This window comes from Hemiscyllium ocellatum, chromosome 5, assembly GCF_020745735.1.
Source record: "Hemiscyllium ocellatum isolate sHemOce1 chromosome 5, sHemOce1.pat.X.cur, whole genome shotgun sequence".
NCBI lineage: Eukaryota > Metazoa > Chordata > Chondrichthyes > Orectolobiformes > Hemiscylliidae > Hemiscyllium > Hemiscyllium ocellatum.
In genome coordinates, this window is record NC_083405.1 from 127,705,941 (window position 1) to 127,711,940 (window position 6,000).

Here is a 6,000-nt window from a genome sequence, read left to right on the forward strand (position 1 = left end):
GACGGGGGCGGGGCTAGAGATGATCTGTCAGTGGGGTGGGCGGATCCAGCGCCGGGGAGGGCGGGGCCGTGTTATTAATACAAAAAGGAGAGGGCAGGAGCCGCCGCGGTAAGAAGCGCGGTTTGTGGATCGGGGGAGTGGGAGGGGTCAGAGTGGTAATTGGGCGGGGCTAAGGGCGGGGAGGGCTGTGAAAGGCTGAAAGTAGGCGGGAGTGCTATGGGAAGGGCAGAGCCAAGAGCTTGAGGATGAGCGCGTGGGAGCGACCTCTCGCGCAGCGGCAGTTAGAAGCAACGGTCCGCACAGCGCGCGCTCTTTAAAGTGGCGGCCTGGTTAGTGCTTCAGCTTCTCGCCACCGCTATCAGACTCGTAAATTAAATTTAAAAACTAACCTTCAAGGTCCAGCCTATCTTCTTCGAACAGCCAGTTTATCGAAATCTGAAGTAAAAACGGAACATTCTTTTGGGATGTAGGTAAAGCAGTGTTACTTCTGCGACAAAAAAATGCTTATGCAAGGTAAATGAACTCAAAGCAGTGTTTCAGCAAGAGCTGAGTTAACAAGAATGAAAACTGTGTAAAGGAAATATATAATTGTTTTTGTATTAGCTAAAATGTGCATACAAATGAAATGTGCTTGCAAACAATGGTAGATGTTACAGACAAATAGATAAGGTGCTGAGAGGGGAAGGGGTGTAGGTTAAGCCAGATATGTCTGTACAAACAGTTACAAGCATCTGTTTCCCGGTTCTGCAAAAACAAACAATAAGGACCACCATTAAGCGGTCATAAAGCTCGGAGTGAAGAAGGATAAATAACAATAAGATCACAGAGGGAGGTGGTGAGGCCAGAGATAAACATTTTGTCACCTACAAGATCGGATGAGTTCAGAGATGATCAGCTGGGTTTAAATTAGAAACAGATGTAAACAGGGGAGGAGCAATGGGAGGAGGGAAGAGAAATTAAATACATAAATATTGTGTACTTGTTAAATTTGGTATGTGTGTGTGTGTGTGTGTGTGTCCCTGCCTTGTGGACAGTGGACACAGCACCCCTCTTGCAAGAGCGTAATAAACAATACTACTGATTCAGATCTTGTCTTGGACTGAAATTATTGAAGTGAGTGAGCTTGGTTTCTTGCAGTTTGTTTTAAAGGTTAGATTATCAAGAGTGTGGAAACAGGCCCTTCGGCCCAACAAGTCCACACCGACCCACCGAAGCGCGCAACCCACCCATGCTCTTACTCTTACCCCTTCACCTAACACTACGGGCAATTTAACATGGCCAACTCACCTGACCTGCACATCTTTGGACTGTGGGAGGAACCCCCGCAGACAAGGGGAGAATGTGCAAACTCCATACAGTCAGTCGTTTGAGGTGGGAATTGAACCTGGGTCTCTAGCGCTGTGAGGTAGCAGTGCTAACCACTGTGCCGCCCACTAATGTTCAAATGCAGGAAGACCTAAATAATATCCAGGCTTAGGATGACAAGTGCTAGGCAATGACTAACTCTAACAAGAGAAAATCTAACTGTTATTTCTGGCAACACCACTGATTTCAATTGCTGAATTCCACCCCTCTCCCTTTGACCAGAATCTAAACTGGACTAATCACATAAATACAGTGGCTACTGCCGCAAGTCAAAGGCTAAGAATCCATCAATGAGTAACTTACCTCCTAACTCCCAAAAGCCTGTCTACAAGACACAAGTCAGATAAAATACTCGCCACTTACCTCAATAAGTCGAGCTCCAACAACACTCAGTTCTAGTAGTTATTTACAGTGCAGAAGGGCATTTGCAACCTTGAGGCGATAGAGGCTGTCTATGGGGAAAATCAAGTTCTCCTACTTTTTCACTGTTCTCTTCAATTTTAATTGCAATTTTGGGAGGTCAAATGCAAGATGAATGCTTACAGTAAATGGAAGCACCCTGTGGAGCTTTGACATACAAAGAGGATCTTGGGTGCAAGTGCAGACTTCACCGAAAGTGGCAACACAAGTGTGTAAGTTGGTAAAGAAGGCATATGGCATGCTCGCCTTCATTGTTGGGGTGCATTAAGTAAAATAGTTGGAAAGCCATGTTGCAGCTCTACAAAAGTTTAAATGTTGCATTTGCTATAATATGTGCATGAGAAAGTGTGGATTGCAGATGCTGGAGATCAGAGTTGAGAGTGTAGTGCTGGAAAAGCACAGCAGGTCAGGCAGCGTCTGAGGAGAGGAGACTCGACGTTTCGGGCATAATTGATGAAGGGCTTATGCCCAAAAAGTCAATTCTCCTTTATTATGTGCAGTTCTGGCCGTTACGTGATAGGCAGAGTATGGAGTCTTTGGAAAGGATGCAAAAGAGGTTTTCCAGAATGTTGCCTCGATTGGAATATACTCAGTACAAGGAGAGCTTGGACCAACTTTGGTTGTTCTCAGTAATGCGCCAGAGGCTGAAGGGCAACCTGATAGAAGTAAATAAAATTATGAGAGACAAGGTGAATAGTCAGAGTCTTTTTTTCCCAGAGTGGAAATGTCAGATACTGGAAGGCATAGGTTAAATATGAGGGGGGGGGGTGGGGGTAGTTTAATGGAGATGTGTGAGGCAAGTTTTTTTTTAATGCAAAGGGTTGTAGATATCTAGCAGAAGCAAATACAGTAGCAGTGTTTAAGAAGCATTTAGACAGATGTGAACAGGCAAGGAATAGAGGGATATGGACCAGTGCAGGCAGATGAGATTAGTTTAGAATGGCATCAATAACGGAGTTAAAAATCACACAGCACCAGGTTTAATTGGAAGAACACTAGCTTTCGGAGCAACGCTCCATCAGGTGGTAGTGGAGGGCTCAATCCTCACACACAGAATTTAGCAAAAATTTACAGTGATGTAACTGAAATTATATGTTGAAAAATTGATTGTCTGTTAAGCCTTTCATCTGTTAGAATACAGTGATAGTTTCACTTCTTTCATGTATAAATCACAGAACCTTTTTTTTAAAAAGTCACATTCTCGGGTTAGCTATTAACAATGGTGATAGCTGGACAATATGTTGAAGGTGTTGGCCCCCTGTGTTCTCTGTCTATGCCATGGTGTTTAACTCCATACAACCCTGTCACGGTAGACACTGCAAGCTGCCCAGCTGTCAGGACAACTCCATACAACCCTGTCATGGCAGGTGCTGCAAGACGTGTCAGAGTGTGGACATAGATACCACCATCACGTGTGGGGACACCTCCCACCTTTTACATGGCAGGTACTCACGTTGTCTATCTTATACGTTGCAGGCAAGGATACCCGGAGGCATGGTACATTGGGGAAATCGAGCAAAGGCTGTGACAACGGATGAATGGGCACTGCACAACAATCAACAGACAGGAGGGTTCCCTCCCAGTTGGGGAACACTTCAGTGGTCCAGGACATTCAGCCTTGGACCTTCGGGTGACCATCCTCCAAGGTGGACTTTGGGATAGGCAGCAGAGAAAAGTGGCCGAGCCGAGGCTGATAGCTAAGTTTGGTACCCAAAGGGAGGGCCTCAACTGGGATCTTGGGTTCATGTCACATTACAGGTGAGCACCATTGCACTACACACACACACACACACACACACACACACACACACACACACACACACTCTCACATGCACCCCCTCACAGACTTAAGACACTCTGCACTCACTACACACACACATACATTTCTCACACACACAACCCCCAAACCAGACACACGCACACATATATTTTGTGGGGTGAATTTGCACTTGCAGGGTTACATTGTACTTTGCTCAAAAACTGTATGCATTCATGTAGAACTCAGCTCAAAAACTGCATGAATTTATGTAAAACTCCGTTATCTCACTTTTTAGATTAGAATCAATCTAAACTTCATGGCATAGACAGAGAACACAGAGGGCCAACACCTTCAACATATTGTCTAGCTATCACCATGGTTAATAGCTAACCCGAGAATGCAACATTTTTTAAAAAAAAGGTTCTGTGATTTAAACATGAAAGGAGTGAAACTATCACTGTATTCTAACAGATGAAAGGCTTAACAGACAATCAATTTTTCAATGTATAATTTCAGGTACATCACACTGTAAATTTTTGTTATAAGTTCTGTGTGTTAGGATTGAGCCCTCCACCATCACCTGATGAAGGAGCGTCGCTCTGAAAGCTAGTGTGCTTCCAACTAAACCTGTTGGACTATAACCTGACGTTGTGTGATTTTTTTTAACTTTGTACACCCCAATCCAACACCGGCATCTCCAAATCATCAATAACGGATGTTGTGCTGAAGGGCCTGTTTCTGTGCTGTACTGTTCTATTTTCTTTCAAAATCATGTATTGTCTGCAGCTTCCAGGTTAAATGGTGCAGGAATAAACCTGGCTTCAACTAACACTGTGATATAAATTCAAAGTGTCTTATAAAAATAACGATAGAAAATATAACTGACACTGGTTAAACATTTCTGCATGTTCTGCTCCAATTATTCCGACTCTGCCAGAAAGCTACATTTGATGTCACAGGTGACTTTAATAAAGGGTGAAAAGAGTTAATAGTTGTTGTTCATAGCCTTCTTCAAAACAATGGTCCACTGAGTCACAAAACTCTGCGCACAAATCCTACTCCAAAAACTTCCTTACAAAGATCTAATCACCACTCCAATGCTTGTCATCGTTTATCCCTCCATTCAAGAATGAAGTCCACTCACTCACATATTTCTGCTGTGGGTCTTCATGTGACAGAGCAGGCTGATTCTTGCCCTGCAGATTGTTGAACACACAGTGCTTGACTTTCCACAATTTAGTTGAATCCAGAGTGCAAGATGTGCATCATACTGTTTCTGCCATTGCTCTGCTATATCATTAAGATTTTTGAGCTCAAATGATAATGAGTGTTGATACACAGTTAAACAATTGGAAGCAAGCTCTTCCCAGTCTCCTGCACTTCGAGGAAAACCCAGGATTGTCTTAGATTTTCTAATCTCTGCTCAGCAGCCCTCCCAATGAATTAAGAGAAAGCAGCAAAGGCATTACTGCTGAAAATTCTCTAGCTTTTTTTCATATTATGGATTCATTATCCCAGTGTCACTGCATTGCTGTAAGTTTGTAGAAGGCTGTTCTGGTGTTGCGATCACCTTGTTAATTGTGGCCTTTTGGTAGACTTGCCTCCCAAAATATGAGATATTTGTTTCATCGATAGTCAAGGGTGAGGTGCCGGAAGACTGGAGGTTGGCAAACGTAGTGCCACTGTTTAAAAAGGGCAGTGAAGACAAGCCAGGGAACTATAGACCGGTGAGCCTGACCTCAGTGGTGGGCAAGCTGTTGGAGGGAATCCTGAGGGACAGCATGTACATCTATTCAGAAAGGCAAGGACTGATAGTCAACATGGCTTTGTGTGTGGGAAATCATGTCTCACAAACTTGATTGAGTTTTTTGAAGAAGTAACAAAGAAGATTGATAAGGGCATAGCAGTATATGCGATCTCTATGGACTTCAGTAAAGCGTTCGACAAGGTTGCCCATGGGAGACTGATTCGCAAGGTTAGATCTCATGGAATACAGGGAGAACTAGCCATTTGGATACAGAACTGGCGCAAACTTAGAAGACAGAGGGTGGTGATGGAGGATTGTTTTTCAGACTGGAGCCTGTGATCAGTGGAGTGCCACAAGGATCGGTGCTGGGTCTCCTACTTTTTGTCATTTACATAAATGATTTGGATGCGAACATAAGAGGTACAGTTAGTACATTTGAAGATGACACGAAAATTGGAGGTGTAGTGGACAGCAAAGAGGGTTACCTCAGATTACCACAGAATGTTGGCCAATGGGCTGAGAAATGGCAGATGGAGTTTAATTCAGATAAATGCGAGGTGCTGGAATTTGGGAAAGCAAATCTTAGCGGGACTTATACACTTAATGGTAAAGTCCTTGGGAGTGTTGCTGAACAAAGAGACCTTGGAGTGCAGGTTCATAGCTCTTTGAAAGTGGAGTCACAGGTAGATAGGATAGTGAAGAAGGCATT